General features: G+C 52.8%; 1 long non-coding RNA gene across 1 annotated transcript in view; it reads left to right on the top strand.

Annotated features, from left to right (window-relative positions):
• Window positions 1-1,032: 1,032 nt before the first annotated feature.
• LOC135184576 (uncharacterized) overlaps window positions 1,033-23,670 on the top strand; it is a 128,195-nt gene continuing 105,557 nt past the window's right edge. The window contains exons 1-2 of the long non-coding RNA XR_010306099.1: window positions 1,033-1,116; window positions 3,459-4,541. This is a non-coding gene — a long non-coding RNA (uncharacterized LOC135184576). The remainder of the gene's footprint in view (window positions 1,117-3,458; window positions 4,542-23,670) is intronic.

Below are 23,670 nucleotides of genomic sequence, written 5' to 3'. Positions count from 1 at the left end.
TCACTTCATTTGCTTCACGATGGTGCTTTTCCCAGACTCTCCGGCCCCTGCGGGGGGGGGGAAAAAGCAAAAGAAAGAGATGAGGGAGGATAAGCGCAAAGGGAGGAGGCGGGTAACGGGGACGCGGGGCAGCGGGGTGTGTGTGTGGCGGGGGGTGACCGGGCGGCCAGCGGCTGCTTACCGAGCAGGAGGAGTTTCACGTCTTTAGCAGCGCTGATCCCGTCCTCTTTCAGGTTCTTCTCGATGGCCTTGCTCCGCTCCAGGGCGGCTCTTTCTTCAGCGCTCAGGGTACATCCCATGGCGGCGACAAAAATGTAATTACAAAAATTAAAAAAAAAAAAAAAAAAAAGAAAAAAAAAAGTAAAAAAAGAAAACAAAAAAGGGAAGGGGGAGGGGGAAGGGGGTGGGGGGGCAAGGGAGAAAAAAAAATGCAGCCCCCGCCGCCGCCGCCGCCTCGGCTGGCTCCTGCGGGCTGAGAGGAGGAGGCAGGGGCAAAGCCAGCCACCGGCGGCCGGGCGGGGAGGGGAGGGGGGGGGGGGGAAAGGGAAAGAATAAAAAGCCTTGAAGCAAATAGCCGTGAGCCTCCGGGCAGCGCAGCGGCTCCGCGGCGGGGCTCCCGGATCCCTCCTGCCCCTCTCCCCGCGCCCGAGCACTCAGTGCATCCAGCGGGGCTGCTGCGGGCACGGCGATCTCTTCCCGGCCGGGAGGCGGAGGCGGAGGCGGGGGAGGAGGAGGAGGAAGAGAGATCGCGCCGGGGGGGAGGGTCCTTCCCTTCTCCCGTGCTCCCGGCTGTCGCGCTCTCCGCTCCCGGGCGGGTCCCGAGCGGGCGGTGGCGGCGGCGGCGGCGGCGGCGGGGCGCGCTGGTAGCGCTCGGCGGAGCCGAACGGAGGCGCGGGAGCGGCGAAGGGAAGCCAGGGGCGCGCCGGGGCTCGCGCTCCCGCCGGCCTCGCCCGCTCCCGTGACGCGCGCGGCTCGCGCATGCTCGCGGCCTCGCCGGGCGGTCCCCGCCTCAGCGCCGGCTCCGCGCCCGCCGTCGTCCCGGTCCCCACAGCCGCGCGGCCCGCCAGCGCCACCGGAGCGGGCTCCCGGACTTGGTCCCTCAGCGACCCTCTTGAGGTTAGGCTGCGGCTGCACACCCGATGCGGAGGCCGACGCGGAGAGAGGTCGTGGCCCCGGTCCTTGTTCCCGGGTTTCCTTGCTGGGGTCAGAGGGACGCCAGGGCCGCTGCCGGCCCTCGAGCCCTGGCCCGGGTTCCTGCCTCAGCCTCCCTGCTCTGCTCGGGGCAGGGCTCTGCCCTGGCTCGGCCCAGCACCTCTGTGCCCGGGGATACCGGGCTGGAGCTGGGAGGCGGCAGTGGGTTTACCGGGGCGCTGGGCTCCCCAAAGGCCGGGGTTGCTGAATGCCAGCCCCATGCTCTGTGGCGACCCTCACAGCTCCTGCACTCATGCACTGCACCCAGTCCCTCACAGCTCCTGCACTCATGCACTGCACCCAGTCCCACACAGCTCCTGCACTCACGCACTGCACCCCAGTCCCACACAGCTCCTGCACTCATGCACTGCACCCAGTCCCACACAGCTCCTGCACTCACGCACTGCACCCAGTCCCACACAGCTCCTGCACTCATGCACTGCACCCAGTCCCACACAGCTCCTGCACTCATGCACTGCACCCAGTCCCACACAGCTCCTGCACTCATGCACTGCACCCAGTCCCACACAGCTCCTGCACTCATGCACTGCACCCAGTCCCACACAGCTCCTGCACTCACGCACTGCACCCCAGTCCCACACAGCTCCTGCACTCACGCACTGCACCCCAGTCCCTCACAGCTCCTGCACTCATGCACTGCACCCAGTCCCACACAGCTCCTGCACTCATGCACTGCACCCAGTCCCACACAGCTCCTGCACTCATGCACTGCACCCAGTCCCACACAGCTCCTGCACTCATGCACTGCACCCAGTCCCACACAGCTCCTGCACTCATGCACTGCACCCAGTCCCACACAGCTCCTGCACTCATGCACTGCACCCAGTCCCTCACAGCTCCTGCACTCATGCACTGCACCCAGTCCCTCACAGCTCCTGCACTCATGCACTGCACCCAGTCCCTCACAGCTCCTGCACTCATGCACTGCACCCAGTCCCTCACAGCTCCTGCACTCATGCACTGCACCCAGTCCCACACAGCTCCTGCACTCACGCACTGCACCCAGTCCCACACAGCTCCTGCACTCATGCACTGCACCCAGTCCCACACAGCTCCTGCACTCATGCACTGCACCCAGTCCCACACAGCTCCTGCACTCACGCACTGCACCCCAGTCCCACACAGCTCCTGCACTCACGCACTACACCCCAGTCCCTCACAGCTCCTGCACTCATGCACTACACCCCAGTCCCACACAGCTCCTGCACTCATGCACTGCACCCAGTCCCACACAGCTCCTGCACTCATGCACTGTGCCTCACAGAATCATACAGTCAGCCAGGTTGGAAGACACCTCCAAGCTCATCCAGGCCAACCTAGCACCCAGCCCTGGCCAATCAACCAGACCATGGCACTAAGTGCCACATCCAGGCCTTGCTTCAACACCTCCAGGGACAGCAACTCCACCACCTCCCTGGGCAGCCCATTCCAATGCCAATCACTCTCTCTGACAACAACTTCCTAACAACATCCAGCCTAGACCTCCCCTGGTACAACTTGAGATTCTGTCCCCTTGTTCTGTTGCTGCTTGCCTTGCAGCAGAGCCCAACCCCACCTGGCTACAACCTCCCTTCAGGTAGTTGTAGACAGCAATGAGGTCTGCCCTGAGCCTCCTCTGCTGCAGGCTGCACCCCCCCAGCTCCCTCAGCCTCTCCTCACAGGGCTGTGCTCCAGGCCCCTCACCAGCTTCGTTGCCCTTTTCTGGACATGTTCCATTATCTCAACATCTCTCTTGAATTGAGGAGCCCAAAGCTCCTCAGGCACTCCAGGGGTGGCCTGAGCAGTGCTGAGTACAGGGGCAAAAGAACCTCCCTTGTCCTGCTGCCCACACTGCTCCTGGTGCAGCCCAGGATGCCATTGGTTCTGCTGCCCACCTGGGCACACTGCTGGCTCCTGTTCAGCTCCTCTCTACTAGTACCCCTAGGTCCCAGCTCCTGCACCCATGCACTGTTCCCCAGCCCCACACAGTTTTGAGCTCCTGGCTTTCCACACGCTGTGTGGGTCCTCCACAGCTCCTGTGCCCATTCACACACCCCATGATGTGGCATGTGTAAGCTGTGAGGAGTCGTTCTGGAGCTCCTCACAGTTACATCACTTTGATCAACACTTGTGATGCAAATTATTCCCATGGTTGATGCAAAGGCATCGAGCTTCAGCCCCATTTGGGATGGTGTTTTCCACTGCTGTAATGAAGGGGTTCTGTGTGTGTGTGTTGTGATGCAAGCACAGATCTCTTCTCTCCTCAGACCCCACCTGGAGTCCTGTGTGCAGTTCTGGAGCCCCCAACACAAGAAGGACATGGAACTGTTAGAGCAAGTCCAGAGGAGGCCACTAAGATGCTCAGAGGGCTGATGCTGCTCTGCTATGAGGACAGGCTACAAGAGTTGGGTCTCGGCAGCCTGGAGAAGAGAAGGCTTCGAGGAGACATTATAGTTGCCTTCCAGTATCTGAAGGGGACCTACAGGAAGGCTGGGGAAGGACTATTGACAAGACTATTGACTTGTGATGACAGAACAAGGAGGAATGGGTTTAAACTGGCAGAGTGAAGATTCAAACTGGATGTTAGGAAAGGGTTCTTTGCAATGAGGGTTGTGAGACACTGGCACAGGTTGCCCAAGGAGGTGTTCAGGACCAGGTTGGATGAGGCCTTGAGCAACCTCTTCAAGTGGGAGGTGTCCCTCCCTGCCTATGGTGGGGGATTGGAACTGGATGACCCTCCAGGTCCCTTCCAAGGCAAACCAGTCTATGATTCTGACCAGTGACCTCCCTTCTTGTCATAGCCATTACACAGCAGCTGACAATTATTGAGACATTCAAGTGAGTTAAACCCCTGCAATTTTCCTGGCAGCTTTTGCCATTTCACAAGGTCAGAAATAGGGAAGAAAACAAATGTCAATGTGGAAAGTAAAATAAACAAGACTGTGTTTGGAATGCTCTTCTGCTGGCCCAGGCAAGTTGTGATACTTCCAACTTTAATCCGTGACATTGATTGAGATGTGACTGCCTGGTTATAAAAAGGTCTGGAGAGGAAAGAATGAGGTGTTGAGAGCAGCAAGCTAAAATGCATCCCTTTAAAAGGAACAAAGTCAAGGACCACTGCCTGGCAGATGGAAGGACACCATCCACTGCAATACAAGAGAAGCCTGCAAAGGGAGAGTTGGTCAGCAGGAAGTGGATGTGAATGGCAAGACAGCTGACTTTGACTCCATAGCCTTCTCCACCTCCCTGCACTAAAGATGGTTACAGGAAGCTTGGCAGCAGCATCCCTGTGTTGCAGGAAGGAATTGCTGGCTCCAGGCTGCTCCAGGATTGCCTCGCAGGGGCTCAGGGTAAGTTGTTTGCGGTGTCGGGTGTGGGAGACTGTACTCTAACACTGCCCTGGTGTTTCACCTCAGCCTGCTCTGGGATCTTCTGACCAGTTGTCAGGAGCTCTGCAGTTCCCAAATCCAGCACTGCTGGTGGAGCACCTGGGTAAAATGAAGCTTTGTTCACCAATATGGTTAGATGGTCATAGTCTGCTTTATTTCCGTGTACAGTGAGTTATATGCTTTCTTGCAAGAGGTGTGCTCCACTAAGATTGGTTACATATAGAGGGTACAGGGTTACATGTGAAGCATGGATAGGGTAATATACCATAACAGTCTGAGGGTCAGCCTCTGGGGCTGGCTAACTGCCCACATGCAGCTGGCACTCCACCCCCTGCAGCAGCATGTGGGAGGTGCTACCCAGGGCCTGGTATCTTAACTCCCAAGATGGACTCAAGGACACAGGTTGCTCATGCTTATCATTTCATGTCCTGTTAGCAAGAAATTCTCCAACACAGAACCATTCATTTAGGGGTAGAAATAGGCTATGAAATAGCACGAGGTCCCTGGCACTTCCCTTCCTGGCAAACGTCACCTCCTCCCAGTGCTGTTTCCCACCCTGCCCTGCTCCCAGAGCTTGTCCTTCCCTTTTCCTTCCACACCTCTGAAATACAGGAGGGGAACATGGCCTGTGGTTAATGACTTCAAAGAGAGGTGAGGCAGGGGCAGGCAAAAGAAAGCAGAAGGGAATTCATAAAGAGTGTGTTCAGGGACCAGTAATATTTACCATGTGCTTGCGAGCTAATACGTGCTGCAGAGAGTTGAATTTTGGCTAATTCATTCCTGGAAGCTCTGGAGACTGAGAAGGACTGAGCCAGCTTGCTGTGCCTGTGGAGTGGGGAATGAGCAGTGATGGGAGCGGTTACAGAGCAGTTCCTGCTCTTTCATACTCGCCCAAATCTCTTGTGTAAAATCAATAGGATCAGAACTTCAATCAATAGGCTTCATTGCAATGGTTCTAGCCAGAGGGCATTATGAAAAGTGCTGTGTAGGAAAAGTGTGGCCAAGAAATCCAGAGGCAGTGTCCTCATGAGATGGTTGCACTTAGTTCCCATCTTTCTACTCCAGCAGCTTGCCAGCTTTGGAGTCTTATTGGGATCCTCTCCAAGGGTTTTCCTAAGAGAATCAGTCTTTTGTACCAGCCTCTGGCTACTCATCTGAGAGATTTGTAGCCTGTGCCTCTCAGATCCTGGGCTGCAGCAGCAGAAGTGTGGCCAGCAGGTCAAGGGAGGTGATTCTCCCCCTCTACTCCGCTCTGCTGAGACCCCACCTGGAATAATGCATCCAATTCTGGAGCCCCCATTACAAGAAGGATGTGGATGTGCTGGAGTGTGTCCAGAGAAGGGCCACTGGCATGATCAGAGGGCTGCAGCAGCTCTGCTGTGAGGATAGACTGAAAGAGTTGGGGCTGTGCAGTCCGCAGAAGAGGAGGCTCCCAGGTGACCTTCTTGTGGCCTTTCAGTATCTGAAGTGGGCTACAAAAAAGCTGGGGAAGGACTTTTCAGGATCTCAGGGAGTGCCAGGTCTAGGGGGATTGGAGCAAAGCTGGAGGTGGGGAGATTCAGAGTGGACATGAGGAGGAAGTTGTTGAGCAGGAGAGTGGTGAGAGGCTGGAATGGGTTGCCCAGGGAGGTGGTTGAGGCCCCATGGCTGGAGGTGTTTCAGGCCAGGCTGGCTGAGGCTGTGGTCAGGCTGCTCTAGGGTAGGGTGTCCCTGGGCATGGCAGGGGGGTTGGAGCTGGCTGCTCCTTGTGCTCCCTTCCAACCCTGACTGATTGTGTAATTCCTGCCACAGAGAAAATTATTTCCCTTCTGCTTGACCAGTGCAGAGGCCACCCTCAGCCCTTTGTCCCAGGTGCATCACCATCCCTGTGGGATCATCAGAAATGGCCAAGTCTTCTCCTGGCATTGTCAGCTCTCAGATTCAGAGGAGCAGCTGTGAAATTGAGCTCTTTTTTTTTACTGCCGCTGCTGCTAATTGAGCTGAGCTGATGGAAGTGTTCCCTTGGAAATTTTCTTAGAGGGGAATTTCACTATTTGACAAATCTGCTTATTCATGGCAGATGAATTTGAAGAACTTGAACAGAAAAAAATAAACTCCAACCAAATAAATAATTAAAGAGCCTGCCTCCCCCCACCAAACAATCAAGATCCATACCAGCCCACTTGGCTTTGGAGATAAATATGTTGAGGGCTTGTTGCTGAAAAAGCTGTTTCCATTTTTTTCAGGAGCTGACAGAGCTCCTCCTGTAATAAAAAGTGGTTGCTGGCAGTAGCAGCTTCAGATGAAAATAGGCTTTTTTCTGCTATGGGGTTTTATTTTCCCTCCCTTTCAGTATGACTGAACCTCTGTAAAAGGTAGGGAGTAGAAGCTGTATATATGCACCCAGGTCTGGAGCCCCTATTACAAGAGGGATGTGGAGATGCTGGAGCATGTCCAGAGCAGGGCCAGGAGGATGCTCAGAGGCTGCAGCAGCTCTGCTGTGAGCACAGACTGAAGGAGTTGGGGCTGTGCAGGCTGGAGCAGAGGAGGCTCCCAGGTGACCTTCTTGTGGCCTTTCAGTATCTGCAGGGGGCTACAAAAAAGCTGGGGAGGGACTTGTTAGGCTGTCAGGGAGTGGCAGGAGTGAGGGGAATGGAGCAAAGTTGGAGGTGGGTAGAGTCAGGCTCCTCAGGCCATGAGGAGGAAGTTTTTCAGCATGAGAGTGGTGAGAGGCTGGACTGGGTTGCCCAGGGAGGTGGTTGAACCTCTGTCCCTGGAGGTGTTTGAGGCCAGGCTGGCTGAGGCTGTGGGCAGGCTGCTCTAGGGTAGGGTGTCCCTGCCCATGACAGGGAGTTGGAACTGGCTGATCCTTGTGGTCCCTCCCAACCCTGACTGATTCTATGATTCTGTATTTTTTTGCTGTCCATCCTTTCAACTCAATCATTTCACTTGAGGTGCATGAAGAATGAGCTGGTTCCTCCTTGCCGCCTTATCTTCACACCCCTGAGAGTCAGTAGTGTATTTTAAACCACAGCCCTTGTTCTTCTGAGTCTCTGATCTGTGCCTTGGCACAAAGAAACTTCTCATGGCTGTCTCTACAGCTACCTGAAAGGAGGTTGTGGGGAGGTTGGTGCTGGTCTCTTCTCACAGGTAATTAGTGGTGGAACAAGAGGGAATGGCCTCAAGCTGCCACTGGGCAGGTTTAGACTGGATATTAGGAACAATTTTTCTCCCAGCTAGAGTGATCAGGCACTGGAATGTGCTGCCCAGGGAGGTGGTGGAGTCACCAACCCTGGATGTGTTTAAAAGTATTTTGGATGTGGTGCTTGAGGACATGGTTTAGGGTGACCCTTGCAGAGTAGGGTTCTGGCTTGGACTTGGTGATCCTGAGGAGCTTTGCCAGCCTGAATGTTTCTGTCATTCTGTGATTCTTTCTGCTATCAGTTTTCAGCCATTCTGCTAGAAAGAAATACATCAGATATAGTCATAGGTTTAAGAAGTGAAGGATGGTACCAGAACTGCTGCATGCCTTTGGCACAGTCTGTGCCAAAGCCACGTTGTAGGGTAGGTGATGACTTTGTGACCTCAGGTCTTCCTGTGGGTGGTGGGGATCTGGAGTGATCTCTGACTGGGAAGAAAAGTGCCCTCCAGCACACCTCACCACCTTGGGCTCTGACTACCCACATCAGGGATTGTAGAGTGCTCTGGCTTTCTTCCTAGAATGTTTTGTGTTGCAGTGGGCCTTTAGAGGCCATCCACCAACCCCCTGCAGTCAGCAGGGATGTTTATGGCTAGAGCAGGTTGCTCAGAGCCCCAAAGAACCTGACCTGTGTTGGTTACAGGGACAGGTGATCTACAACCTCTCCTACTACTCATATTTCTCCCTTCTGTCCACTGTGAATCTTCCACTTTCAGTTCAAACCATCACCCCTTGGCCTGTCACAACGGGTCCTGTTCAGAAGTCTGTCCCCAGCTTCCTTAGAGCCCCCTTTAAGCACTGCAATGCTACCAGAAGGTCACCCTGGAGCCTTCTGTCCTCCAGACTGAACAAGCCCAAGTCTCCCAGCCTGGCCTCACTGCAGAGCCCTTTTAGCCCTGCCAGCACTGCTGTGGCCTCCTCTGGCCTCACTCCAACAGGTCCCTGTCTGTGTTGTGCTGAGCACTCCAGAGCTGGCCCCAGCACTGCAGGAGGGGTTTCAGCAAAGCAGGACAGAATCCCCTCCCTCCATCTGCTGCCCACACTACTGGGGACAGCCCAGGGTACAGTTGGCTTTTGTTCCATACCAGACATCCTGTTTTCTTTCACATGGAGATGTAGGAGATGTGCTGAGGTGGGAGCCAGGGAGAACATTTGGACCCAGGTCTTAGAAAGCCCATCTGGGTCTCACTCTCCAGATATGGCCTCCAGGAGCAGCTGCAAACCTCTGCCACTGCTGCCAACATGTGTTCTTGGATGCCACCAGTGCATGCCTCACAGCTTGCCAGGAGGTAGTAAAACAGGCAGGGAAAACTATGCAGCAGGCCTCAAAAGAGATGAGTCTTTGACTTAAAGTCCCACAGCTGCCACAACACTTCCACCAGCACGACTGAGACTGCAACACTATTGGAGGGAGCATCCCTTTGGATCCTGTCCCTGCTCTGAGTTGGTATTGCTGGTTCAGCACCTCCTCAGCCAACGGGTGGGTGTCATGAAGAGGGAGGGAGTGGGGCAAATCCAGGATGAGATCACCACGGGAGGCAGGCTGCAGTGCTTTACAGCTCATCTTTCCCCTCCTGCTTCAAAACTTGTGCTGGCCAATCTATACTCTTCTGTTGCTGTAGGGTGGTTTTAATGCACAGGCTAATGGAAGGGGCCCCAGTCCCAGGGAGAGTCAGCAAAGCATTCTAGCACATCTCCCCATTAGGAAGTTGTCCCCGGATATTCAGCCTAATTTGTCATGCTTTAAATTGATGTCAATTACCCCCCAGCTAAACCTAGTTATGCAGAGGAAGGCAGGTTTAAAATACTGCATGATCTCACTAAATTGGAGAAGTGGACAGAAATCAATACAATGAGAGGCAATCAGAACACCCATAAAGGTTAAGTGGTTGATGGAGGAAGGATTAATGAAATGCACAGATACTAGGTCAGATTGCAGGCATCTTTACTTCACTCTTACTCCATACCCTGCAAATATCTTCTACACCAGCAAATCAAATGAGGAAGCACCTCTGAATTTGACTTGGAGCAGTAGAGAGCATGATTAAGGGAAGAGAATGTGTGGGGTGGGTTTATTGTAAGGGAAGTTAGCATCAAACCAAGAATGAGATACAAGCATTTGCTTCAAACCACCACCACCAACAGAAAGATAACCTGTGGATTAGAAGATGACCTGCATAGAATCAGTCAGGGTTAGAAGGGAGCACAAGGAGCAGCCAGTTCCAACCCCCCTGCCATGGGCAGGGACACCCTACCCTAGAGCAGGCTGCCCACAGCCTCATCCAGCCTGGCCTTAAACACCTCCAGAGATGGGTCCTCAATCAGCTCCCTTGGCAGCCCATTCCAGCCTCTCACCACTCTCATGCTGAAGAACTTCCTCCTCACGTCCAGGCTGAATCTCCCCACCTCCAGCTTTGCTCCCTGCTTGCTGATTTGATGACTTAGGATCATAGAATCACTGAATTGTCAAGGTTGGAAGGGACCTCAAGGATCATACAGCTCCTATCCCCCTACCACAGGCAGGGTCACCTCACACTAGATTAGGTTGTCCATAGCCCCATCAAGCCTGGCCTTAAAAACTTCCAGGGAGAAGGCTTCCATCACCTCCTTGAGCAACCTGTTCCAGGGTCTCAGCACCTTCATGGTGAAGAACTTCTTCCTAACATCCAATCTGAATTTCCCCACTTCATGACCTGTGGTACACTTGGAGTCAAGAAATGGGACAGCCAGACCTGAAATGCTGACAATCCTACTTTGGATGTTAGTATTTCATGCCTGAGTGGATGATGATGACTGTGGGGCCTGGGAGTCACTGACAGCTCCTCTCTTGGAATTAGGTGAAGGTTTGGGGCTAGGGTTTGCATGGCTGAAAATGGTTATCCTCTGGAGTGTTGTGGTTAACACATTGGCTTGACAGAGAGGTCCAACAGCTTTGTCTTCAAAGTTCTTAGAGCTAACTATGGAAAGGTTTGTGTTTGTCTGTCATATGAGAAGGGAGCACTGAGAGACCTGAATGTGTTCAAAAGGAAAGCTGCACTTGTCAGACAGAAGGTCTGCTGGGAATGCTGAGGAGAACTGCATGTACCAAGGCTGGAGGAGCTCTTGGAGCTGATCTGTCTACCAGTCACAGAAGATGGCAGTTGAATGAAAGCACTGCTTAGTACTGTGGCTCACACCAGTGATTTCACAGTCACACAATCCCAGCTGAGTGGGGAAGGGACCTCCAGGGGTCAGGCAATCCACCCCTCCTGCTAAACAGGGTCACAAAGGTTGCTCAGGATCACAATGTCCAGGGGTGTTTAGAATCTCTTCAGAGAAGGAGACTCCACAACTTCTCTGGGCAGCCTGCTCCAGGGCTTCAAGCATCCTCCAATCAAAGAAGTTTCTCCTCCTGTTCAGATGGAACCTTGAGGGTTCCAATTTGTGCCCATTGTCCCTTGGCCTGTCCCTAGGCACCACGGACAAGAGTCTGGCCCCAGCCTCTTACCCCCACCCTGTAGCTCTTGCTGAGCATTGCCCAGATCCCCTCTGGGGCTGCTCTTCTGCAGGCTCTCAGCCCCAGGGCTCTCAGCCTTTGCTCCTCACAGAGCTGCTCCAGGCCCCTCAGCAGCCTCTGATGATCTCTCTCCAGCAGTTCCCTGTGTCTCTTGACCTGGGGAGCCCAGAACTGGACCCAATACTCCAGATGTGACCTCGCTAGGGCAGAGTTGAGGGCAAGGAGAAGCTCTCATCCTGCTGGATGAGTGCACTCTTCTGAGTGCAGCCATGGATCTTCACTTCCCAAGCATCCAAATCAGCTTCTGCAAAACAAAGGATATTTGTTTTTAAATCAAATTGCAAGTTTTTACTTCTCATTGTGGAGAGAAACTTATTGTGTGGGCTGGATGAGGACCTTACCTGGCTCTGCAGAGAGACCTCAATTATGGCTTCCCAAAATGAGGGAGCAGTTTTCAGTACCCCATAGCAAAGCAGTCAGCTCCTCTCCCTTTTCTGCAGTACTTTCACCTCCCAGCTCTAAGGAGACTTTGCAGTGTCAGTGTTTGCTTTTCTCTCGTGGTTCAGGGACACCTGGCAGATGAAGAGGAAGGTTTGTAGGCCTGCAGAAAGAAAACCAGGAGCTCAATGATTAACTATTTTGCTGTTGAGAGGAAACCAGAGCAGATTCCCTCTAGGGTATTTTAATTTCTGGGCACAGGTTTACATGAAGCTGGCACTATTTTGTCTCCCTTCATCCAGTCTGATTTCTGCTTGTGTGGTAGTGCAGGTGTCCATTCTTTGGTGCTGATGTGAGAACCTAAATGGAACAGAAGTGCTTCTGTCCACTTTCTGCAGTAAGAAACATATAATAGCATGAATGATTCAGCAGGTGCACTTCTGACCTTGAAAAAGGCACCAAAGTGGAGCTATATAACATTGTCCTTCAGGCAAGAGTGCTGGAAATGAGAGAGGGTAGCTGACCTTGGCCTGGGGCTTAAGGAGGACAATGACCCTGTCAACCCTTCACTGTTCCTATTGCTGTGGTATCAAGGGTGATGATTTAGTAGGAATGGAATAATTCCTGCCACGATCCAGAACACTTCTTAGAGGCAGAGTCTTGATTCCTCTGTGTAGGAAAATCAATCCTTGCTTGGTCCTGCTGAGACCAACCTTAAGCATTTGAGTTCAGACCTGCAGCTGATTGCAGACAAGAGTCACTGCATCCAGCCACTGCCATCAGATGCCAGGTGTGGATAGAGGATGTAAGCAGCTCCATGCTCAGCACTTCAGGAAGAGTCCTGGTTTGGTTTAAAGGTGCAGCTCTCATTCACACAAAGTCGTCCTGATGAGTGATCTTATTGAGGAATGCCAGTTCAGTCCCTGCAAAGATGTGGCTGCACCTCACAGCTCTCAGGAGCCACCCCCAAGGACACCTCCTCCACCATTAGTTAGGTGCAACTCCTGCCCCTTTTCTCCATGAAAACTCTTTGGTGAATTCCTTGTCTGGAATGACCAGGTTGTTCTTACAATCATAGAATCAGGCCAACCCAGCACCCAGCCCATGCCAATCAACCAGACCATGGCACTAAGTGCCCCATCCAGGCCTTTGCTTCTACACCTCCAGGAATGGTGACTCCACCACCTCCCTGGGCAGCTCATTCCAATGCCAATCACTCTCTCTGACAACAACGTCCTCCTAACATCCAGCCTGAACCTGCCCTGGCACAACTTGAGACTGTGTCCCCTTCTGTTGCTGGGTGCCTGGCAGCAGAGCCCAACCCCAACTGGCTACAGCCTCCCTTCAGGCAGCTGCAGGCAGCAATGAGCTCTGCCCTGAGCCTCCTCTGCTGCAGGCTGCACACCCCCAGCTCCCTCAGCCTCTCCTCTCAGGGCTGTGCTCCAGGCCCCTCACAGCTTTGTCGCCCTCCTGTGGACACCTTCCAGCACCTCAACTTCTCTCTGCAATTGAGGAGCCCAGAACTGGACACAACACTGCAGGGGTGGCCTGAGCAGTGCTGAGCACAGGGGCACAAGAACCTCCCTTCTCCTGCTGCCCACACGGCTCCTGAGCCAGCCCAGGATGCCATTGGCTCTGCTGCCCACCTGGGCACACTGCTGGCTCCTGTTCAGCTCCTCTCTCCCAGCATCCTCAGGTCCCTCTCTGCCTGCCTGCTCTCAGCCACTCTGTCCCCAGCCTGCAGTGCTGCTTGGGGTTGTTGTGGCCCAAGTGCAGAACCTGCCCTTGGCCTTGTTCAATCTCATCCCATTGGCCTCTGTCCACCCATCCAGCCTGGCCAGGTCCTTCTGCAGGGCTCTTCTACCCTCCAACAGCTCCACACCTGCTCCTAGCTTGGTGTGAATCTGTCCAAGCCATCAGCTTGTGGCAGACAGTGTCAAAGGCTTTGCTGCAGTCCAGGCAGACTACATCCACAGCCTGGTGCACATTCACCAGGCAGGTAACCTGATCATAAAAGGAGATCAGGTTGGTCAGGCAGGACCTGCCCTTTCTAAACCCATGTTTGCTGGGCCTGATCCCTTGGCCATCCTGTAGGTGCTTTGTGGTGGCACTCAAGGGGACCTTCTGCTACTAGAAATAGGTGTTTCAAATATTTAGAGTTTTACCAAGTGATATTTCAGTGCCATTCAAGCTCCACTGAGGTTCATGATGAGCTTTAGATGACAGAGGCTATAATCAGGGTAGGAAAAGAAGCACTCCTCCAGCAGAAGATGAATAAGAGGATGGTTTTGGTTTTGAAAAGACTCTATAGAGATTAAGTTTCCTTGGCTGAAGTTAGCCTGTGTGAGCATCTCTCACAATGCTCTGAGCCAAGGACTTGATTTTGCTAGGCAGGAGTGGGGGAGGAAAAAAAACCACCTCTGCACGTGTGAAAGAGACAGAGTTAATCTGAGAAGGGCATATTGGGGGAAGTGAGATCTCAGTCGAGGATGAAACAGTACCAGGAGCAGATTCTGGATGTGGAGTATCAGTGCACTCAGTAAATACCAAAAGATTGGCAGGAGGCTAAACCCAGTCCAGGAAGCAGGAAGGAAAATACCATGAAGAAAAGATCCAGCAAAGTGACAGCCTCTGGCTAAAGGAGACCCCAGGTGAAAGGCCATCAGGAACTGTGAGTGCGAGAGGAGAGGGTGTCAAGGGTTAGGGCTGGGCTGGCCACTAGATCACAGAATCATAGAATGGTTTGGGTTGGAAGAGACCTTAAATATCATCTGGTTCCAACCCCATCACTCCTGTCACCACTGGTGCTAGGGGCAGGTACAAGGCAAGTCCCAGGCTGGATTTGGCAGCAGGATTCAGGAGCTGGGTTCTGGAACTGGATCCTTGAACACATGGGTCAGGATGGAAGGCAGAAGGGACAGAGTCCTCCTGGGACACCAGCCAGTGAAGAAGAGGCTTGACCCTGGGGATCCCTCAGCTTGATACTGAAGATGCCATCCATGGGGTGCAATCCTTTGTGGGTCAGTTGAGGGTCACCTGTCCTGTCCACTCCTCCCCACAGATGCCACCTTTGACTTACTTCACCCCAGTGTGGGGCACAGGATGTGGCAGTGCCCTTGGTCTGCACAGAAGCAAGGATAAGCCAGAGGCTTTCTGCAGCCCAGCCCTTGGCATTAACTCTCTCCTTCAGTGTTCTCACTGCTAGGAGCAGCCACTGGCTGTGAGAACCCCCCTTGAGCTCCTGAAAGTGCCTCACTGAGCAGAGACTGAGCTGGGAAGTCAAATCCCTGACCAGAACTAGTTCTGGTCTAGCTCAAACCAGGACAGAGAGCTGCTGTATCTGTGCCTTGTTCATACACTCTCCTGCTGCAGCCTCCACTGGCCCTGGGGACTGAGCTGTGCAATCAGTGTGGTGTAGCCATCCTTACCTGCTCAGCTTGACCATGGCCAGGAGGTACCATACAACTCACCAACAGGAGTGCATTTCCCTCAGACCCTGCCCTTGTTTGTTCCTCTTGGTTTCACGAGGCAACAGCAAACCCCTCCTGGATTTCAGCAGTGTTGGAAGCTCAGCACCTGGCCAGCTCAAGAGACTTCTGCAGGAGTTGAAAAATGCATGGTCATGGTGTGAAGAACCCAGGCTCCTGTAGCAGTCCACTTTATCTGAGCTGCATTTGACTGCTGCCTGGGCAAGAAGAGGCTAGGCTTGGCTGGGAGTGTTTGTTCTGTGGCTGCAGAAGTGTTTACTCATGAATTCACTCATCTCCCGATGGAATTGTCTTCAGGAGGTTTGGATGCTGGGGTGGGAGCTCTGGCAACCTGCATCCATACTGAGTGTTGAGCTGGGCCACCTCTTGTTTGCTCTCTCCTCAAGTTCTTCATGGAATGTTGTGTTCTTTTCCTCACCTACTACTCTGCTGGGGACAACTGCACTGAATTATTAAACACCTATTCAGCCTTTCAGCAGGAGGTGAGAGGAGAGAGCCAGTCCTACAGTTTGGTGTCCATAGGTGGGGTGGACAGGGTTGTGTCTGTGTAAGACATTGAGAGCTTCTTCAGTTTGGAGTGCACCACCTTTACGACAAGGTTATCCCTCAGCATAGAATCATAGAATGGTGTAGGTTGGAAGGGACCTCAAAGGTCATCTAGGTCCAACCCCCAAGAATGCACACAGACTGCTCTTTCTTTCTACCCTCTCTGCTTTGCTTTGCTTGGTATGAAGAACAAAACAGGTCAGTGAAGAGGGGTTGTGGTTTGGAGTTTTTTGTTGAGTTCCTTCCTTCCTCCCTTCCTCCCTCTCTCCCTCCTTCCCTTACTTCCTTCCTAGCTTCCTTCCTTCCTCCCTCCCTCCCTCCCTCCCTCTCTCTGAATACTACTGAAGATAAATGTGGAAGTATTTGAGCTCCATGTGCAAAGCTGGAAGTTGTTTGGATGAAGGTACTGAAGGCAAAACTTCAGGCTGGATGTAAGTTTGCTTCCTTCAGCAGCCTGATACCAAGGCAGAAGTACCAAATCACTGAATTTTCAGGGTTGGAAGTGACGTCAAAGATCATCCAGTTCCACCCCCACTGCCATGGGCAGGGACACCTCACACTACATCAAGTTGCCCAGAGCCACATCCAGCCTGGCCTTAAAAGCATCCAGGGATAAGGCTTCCATCACCTCCCTGGGCAACCTGTGCCAGTCTCTCACCACCCTCGTGGGAAAGAACTTCTTCCTAATGTCTAATCTGAATCTCCCTTCCTCTAGCTTGGATCTATTCCCCACAGTCCTATCACTACCTGACATCCTAAAAAGCCTCTCCTCAGCTTTCCTGTAGTCCCCTTCAGATACTGGAAGGCCATCATAAGGTCTCCTTAGAGCCTTCTCTTCTCCAGAGCAGCCCCAACTCTCTCATAGGAGAGATGCTCCAGCTGAAAGATGTTTTCAGTAAGGCAGATATTTAATCTTCTTGATAACCATCAGTGGCTGTGGAGGGTCTGGAGATTAATGTGACAACCACAGACCTCAGAGTCACAGAACACAAGGCTGGGCCCCAAACATCATTTGACACAATCTTTCTAGGTAATAGAGGAGTTGAAACGAGCTGGCACAGAACCCTGGCAAGCTGAGCCTTCAAACTGCCCAGCGTAGGGGACTTCACCTCATCCTCTGGGAGATGATTCCAGTGTTTGACTGTGCTCATGGGGAAACATTTTTCTTCTGGAGCCAATGGGAATCTCCCCAGCAGGAACTTGTCCCCATTGGCCCTTGTCTTTTCCATGGCACTCCTTGTGAAAAGGGAGTCTCCATCCTCCTGGCAGCCACCCTCTATGTACTGGTACATGGTGATAAGGTCTCCTCTGAGCCTTCTCTTCTCAAAGCTGAACAAGTCCAGTTCTCAACCCTTCCTCTGAGGAATAGGAGTAGAAGGGCTTCCCTCTACTGTGTACTGCATGAAGTCAACACCAGAGGCATCTATATCTCAGAAGCAAGACTGCAATGGCAAGAAGGGGATGGTTGAGGAGGGATTCTCTGGCTGCTAGGTGTTGCCAGGCAAATAAAACATGCCTTGTCCTCCCATCAGCTGTGCACACCATAGCAGGTGACTACAGAATGATCAACCCAAAGCCCAGCAAGGAACTGAGGATAATTCCTGGGCAGCTTTAACAGGAAAGAACAGTGAGGTCCTGTCATTGCTCTCTGCACTGTAGCAAATGGTTCCTATGCCTGTCTGGCCCAGGAACAAATACAGTTTTAACGTCTTACCTGAGTCTCCAGCACATCATTCCCGGGGAATCCCAGCTGAATAAACAGCTATAATGGATGTATGGGAGGAAATGAAAACCTGCTTGCCAGTGTGGCTGTGCAGCTGGGTAAATGGGTGCCTCTTCTTACCCTCTGACCCAGGATGAGGCTCAGTGGGAGTGGCAGGACCATTCCTCTGACTTGAGCAGTGCCCCCTCAGCCACAGAACCACAGATTGGTAAGGGTTGGAAAGGCCCTCTGGAGATTATCAAGTCCAACCCCACTGCCAGAGCAGGTTCACCTACAGTAGATTGCACAAGACTGTGTCCAGGTAGGTTTGGAATGACTCCAGGGATGGAGACTCCAGCACCTCTTGGGGCAGCCTGTTCCAGTAGCTCCACCACCCTCACCATGAAGAAGTCCCTCCTCATCCTCTCGCATTCAAGTTTGTGCCCATTGCCTCTTGCCCTGTCACTGGGCACTGCTGAAGACAGACTGGCCCCACCCTCCTGACACCCACCCTTTTAATATTGACCAGCACTGACCATTTAAGTAGTGATAAGCATTGGTTGTTCCTTGACTGGTTAAGTATTTATAAGCATTGATTGCTTAAGTATTGGCAAGCACTGGTTATTTCAGTAGTGGTAGACATTGGTCCCTCACATCCCAGCTGTGCAGCCATGCATCCCTTGGTTACCTCCCACAAGGAGCACCCCAGGAAGCCCTCCTGCCCTTGGGTGCTTGGTTGCCTTCTTGGCACCTTGTCTGATGAGTGATCTCTGGTTGCTGGGTGATGGCAGCCCTGAGCAGCAGTACAAACACATGCTGGTGTCACGGGGCTGGGCCAAGCAGGACTGGCAGAGCAGAAGTCTCTGCCTGTTTTTCTCTTTCCTTGCAAGAACTTCACCCTCAAGCCTTATTCTGGAATCTCAGCCCCTGCTGAGCTCTGTGTTTCCAGGGAGATGTTAGCCTATAGCTGGATCTGATGAACTTAAGGTCTTTTCCAACCTGGTGGTTCTGTGATGCCTGTGGAATATCAGATGCAAATGAAATCAAGCTGTACATTACTGCCAGGAGAACCCCAAATCTTGGGGAACCCAAAACACTTCAGGGAAGTCAGCCAGTGGATGGAGAGAGGTGATTCAGCCTCTCTGCTCTGCTGAGACACCACCTGGAGCACTGTGTCCAGCTACGGGGCCTTCAACACAAAAAGGACATGGAGTTGTTGGAGCAGGTCCAGTTCCTCCAGAGGAGGACCACGAGGATAAGCAGAGGGCTGTAGCACCTCTTCTTTGAAGACAGGCTGAGAGAGCTGAGGTTGTTCAGCCTGGAGAAGAGAAGACTTTGAGAAGACCTTGGAGCTGCATTTCAGTATCTGAAGGGGACCTTCAGGAAGGCTGGGGAGGGACTGGTTGGGACGGTGAAAGGCAATGGTTTGAAACGGGAGCAGGGGAGATTTAGTTTGGACATTAGGACGAAGTTCTGCACAATGAAGGTGGTGAAATAGTGGAACAGGTTGCAGTGTGGTGAGGTCCCATCCCTGAAGTTACTGAAGATCAGGCTTGGTGGAGCCCTGAGCAATCTGATCCAATTGAAGAGGTCCCTGCTGCCTGCACGGGTGTTGGACAAGATGACCTTTGAGGGTCCCTTCCAACCCAGTGCTTTCAATGACTCAGTGATTCCCTGATTCCTTGATTCCACAATTCTATGATTTCATGATTCTCTGGCACATCCTGGAAGGGGCTGGTAGAACCCCTAAAATGATTCCTTTTATTTTCTGTTGCAGTGCTGTGGAGGAACACCTGCCAAGCCCTCAAGCACTTGCTCCATCTGCACTAGTAGGAACACACTGCAGGGCAGAGCACTGAATCCTTAGATCTACACAGAGTTATCATGTGGGATCTAAATCCCTTGGGTTGTGATCACAGCAGGATGTGTAGGTCCCTGCTGGCTCTCTCCTAAAATCCCTGTCTGGTTCTACTAAATGTGTAGGAAGAAGGATGGACTATGTCCAAATAACTTTTGTGATGTTAGTGGGCAAATGGAAGTCCAACAAAATTCATTGCTCTCTGGAGAGAAGTGGAAAAGCCTTGCCTGAAGAAAACCTTAGCCTGTGCAGATCTTAGCTGTCTGAGATCCTTCTCCAGGCAGGGTTTTACATTTCCTCTTTTCTTCCTCCTATGTTTTATCTCCACTTCTAATTTTTATCTCCTGCTCTCTTAATGCCTTTCCTCATTTCATTCCACACCATTATTCCCAGGTCTGTTGTCTGGCTCAGATTTCTGTTTGCCATTAGAGTGCATTGAGGATAGTTAGGAAGATTGTAGAATCATAGGGAGGTCTGAGTAGGAAGATCATAGAATCATAGGGAGGTCTGAGTAGGAAGATCATAGAATCACAGGGAGGTCTGAGTAGGAAGATCATAGAATCATAGGGAGGTCTGAGTAGGAAGATCATAGAATCATAGGGAGGTCTGAGTAGGAAGATCATAGAATCACAGGGAGGTCTGAGTAGGAAGATCATAGAATCATAGGGAGGTCTGAGTAGGAAGATCATAGAATCATAGGGAGGTCTGGGTTGGAAGATCATAGAATCATAGAGAGGTCTGAGTAGGAAGATCATAGAATCATAGGGAGGTCTGAGTAGGAAGATCGTAGAATCATAGGGAGGTCTGGGTAGGAAGATCACAGAATCATAGGGAGGTCTGGGTTGGAAGATCATAGAATCGTAGGGAGATGCTCAAGAGAAGACTGGATGAGGCACTTAGTGCCATGGTCTAGTTGATTGGGTAGGGCTGGGTGCTTCCAACCTGGTTAATTCTATGATTCTATGAAGGTCTGGGTTGTAAGATCATAGAATCATAGAAAGGTCTGGGTTGGAAGGAACTTCCAAAGGGCATCCAATCCAACTCGCTCTGCACTCAGCAGGGACATCCCCACCTGGATCAGGCTGCCCAGAGCCCTGTCCAGCCTCACTTTAAATGTCTCCAGGGCTGGGGCCTCAACTACCTCCCTGGGCAACCTGTTGCAATGTTCCAGCACCCTCATAGTAAAGAATCTGTTCCTAACATCCAGTCTAAATCTGCCCTTCTGTAGTTTGCAGCCATTACTCCTTGTCCTGTCACTGCAGGCCTTTGCCAACAGTTTCTCTCCATCCTTCTTGTAACCCCCCTCCAGGCACTGGCAGGCTGCTCTTAAGTCTCCTTGGAGCCTTCTCTTCTCCAGGCTGAACCCCCCCAGCTCCCTCAGCCTGTCCTTGTAGCAGAGCTGCTCCAAACCCCTGATCATTGCTATGGCTCTCCTCTGGACCCCCTCCATCAGGTCCATGTCCTTGCTGCCTTGAGGGCTCCAGTGCTGGACGCAGCACTGCAGAGGTCTGCACAATCTCCGCTGCCAGCAGCGACTTCAGCCCTGGCTGGGCAGGCGGCAGGGCGCTGCTGGCTGCCGCCTCAGCAGAAAGCCTCTCCGGGGAGCCTGTCCTTGCTGTCTAGGAAGCTTTGATCGGCCAAACGGCTCTAAAGCCATGCTCCAGCCTGCGCTTGCTCGCCTCAAGACAAAGCTGCGTGGCCGTTGTCAGGGGTGCCAAGGCGAGGTGACGTGAGCCTGCTGCCACCCCTGAGCCTGCGGGCACCGCTGCCCGGCCCCGGCTCTGCCTGCTGCCTGCGCTGCCGGGCAGCCGCCTGAAGGTGGTCAGGCAGGGTTTGTTTGCACAAGGCTGGGAGCTGCAGGGATCACATGCATACGACTTCAGGTCAGCTCAGAGCAGAGCAAAACCCAGCCCCTCATCCTGAGGGAAATGCTGCTGCAAAAGGCATTTCTTTAGGGCAATACCTGAGAGGAGCTTGGGCTGAGGTGGGGGTTGGTCTCTTCCCCCCAGGGAACTTCAGAGAGTCATAGAATCAACCAGGTTGGAAGAGACCTCCAAGATCATCCAGGCCAATCTAGCACCCAGCCCTAGCCAATCAACCAGATCATGGCACTAAGTGCCAACCTAGCACCCGGCCAGGTGTGCAGCCTGCAGCAGAGGAGGCTCAGGGCAGAGCTCATTGCTGTCTGCAGCTGCCTGCAGGGAGGCTGTAGCCAGGTGGGGTTGGGCTCTGCTGCCAGGCAGCCAGCAACAGAAGAAGGGGACACAGCCTGAAGCTGTGCCAGGGCAGGTCAAGGTTAGGAGGAAGTTGTTGTCAGAGAGAGTGATTGGCATTGGAATGGGCTGCCCAGGGAGGTGGTGGAGTCTCTGTGGCTGGAGGTGTTGAAGCCAAGCCTGGCTGGGGCACTCAGTGCCATGGTCTGGTTGCTTGGCTAGGGCTGGATGCTAGGTTGGCACCTAGTGCCATGCTCTGGTTGGTTGGCTAGGGCTGGGTGCTAGGTTGGCACTTAGTGCCATGCTCTGGTTGGTTGGCTAGGGCTGGGTGCTAGGTTGGCACTGAGTGCCATGCTCTGGTTGGTTGGCTAGGGCTGGGTGCTAGGTTGGCACTTAGTGCCATGCTCTTTTTGATTGGACATGGCTGGGTGCTAGGTTGGACTGTATGAGCTTGGAGGTCTTTTCCAACCTGATTGATTCTATGATTCTGTGATGCTCCTGGCTGGGCATGGTGTAAGAGCAGAAGGGCTATTTCCTATCGAGGCAGCTCCCATCTGTGCAGTGCCTTTGCTGATGCAAGCAGTTTTGCTTCTCCCTTGCAGCAGGACAAGCTTACCTTGGGCTGCCTGGCTCTGTTGAGAGGAGGAAGCTGAAGGGCTGGGAGTTATCTGAAACTCCCACTCATCTGCCTGGTACATTGCTTCTCTTGCAGAATGTTTAGCTTTCAGGCCATGGAGACTGCATCAAGCTTCATCAGCTGATGTTGAGCCTGGGTTTTTTGGTTGTTGTTTTTCTTTTGAAGTTTCAATTGCTTCCTTGCCTGAGCTGGAGCTATCCTTTTTATTGCTTTGCTTGCTTAGGCAGGGAAAAGATGCACAAATCAGTGCAGCCCTCTTGAATTAGGACTGATTCTCATGAATTCTCCTCGTTGATTTTCAGACACAATTGTTTCTAAAACATTTAATTGGCTGAGGGTTGGGAGTTGTGTTGGGTTCCCCCCCCCCCCCCCCCCCCAGATGCCTCCTTCTTTCTTTTCAGCACAGTTCGTCCTCAGCCATTTGCCACTGCTGGGAGAGAAGGGGAGGGGGAGAAACCACCAAAACAATGACAATAACAGGAAAAAAAAAAACAAGCAAAAAAGCCAGCAAAGAAAATAAGCTCTGTGTGAGATCAAGATTTCAAGGCATTACACACCAAAACATTTGTTGCTATTTGCTTTGAGAAGTGCCCTTCTGAGGCAGCAGGGCCACAGCTGCCATCTGTTCAGGATTACGCTTCCCAACTCCTGCTCTGCCTGCAAACCTCTCCTCTGCAGAGGGAGGAGGTGATGGCAAGGGGCAAGTCATGGGCAGAAGGCACCTTTTGGAAGGGCTGGCAGGGGGGAACAGTGCTGGGAAAAGATGCTTGGTAGAGAAGGTGGCTGCAGAGCCTGTTTTGTAAGGCTTGGTGTGTGTGTTGAAATAGGAGAGGAGCAGGCTCACAGGATGTCAGGGGTTGGAAGGCACCCAAAGTGATCGTTGAGTCCAAACCCCCTGCCAGAGCAGGGCCACACAATCTAGCTCAGGGCACACAGGAACACATCCAGACAGGCCTTGAAAGGTTCCAGAGAAGGAGACTCCACAACCTCTCTGGGCAGCCTGTGCCAGGGCTCTGGGTCCCTTATGGTAAAGAAGTTCCCCCTTGTGTTGAGCTGGAACCTCCTGTGCTGCAGCTTCCATCGATTGCTCCTTGTCCTATCCCAGGGAGCAGTGAGCAGAGCCTGTCCCCTCCCTCTGACCTCCAGCCCTCAGATATTGATAACCATGTATTAAATCCCCTCTCAGTCTTCTCTTCTCCAGACGAAGCAGTCCCAGGTTCTTCAGCCTCTCCTCATCAGGCAGTGCTGGTAGCCCTCTGCTGGACCCTCTCCAGCAAATCCCTGTCCCTCTGAAACTGGGGAGCCCAAAACCAAAAGCAGTATTCAAGATGAGGTCTCAGCAGGGCAGAGTAGAGGGGAAGGAGAACCTCCCTTGATCTGCTGGACACACTCTGCTTAATGCACCCCAGGATCCCATTGGCCTTGTTGGCCCCCAGGGCACGTTGCTGTGCCATGGATGTTCTCCCCCAGCACTCCCAGGTCCCTCTCCTTGGGGCTGCTCTCCAGCAGTCACCTCCCAGCCTGTACTGGTGCA

Source organism: Pogoniulus pusillus, chromosome 20, assembly GCF_015220805.1.
Source record: "Pogoniulus pusillus isolate bPogPus1 chromosome 20, bPogPus1.pri, whole genome shotgun sequence".
NCBI lineage: Eukaryota > Metazoa > Chordata > Aves > Piciformes > Lybiidae > Pogoniulus > Pogoniulus pusillus.
Note: the sequence above shows the minus strand (reverse complement) of the source record. Positions and strands in the feature narration are given on the sequence as shown.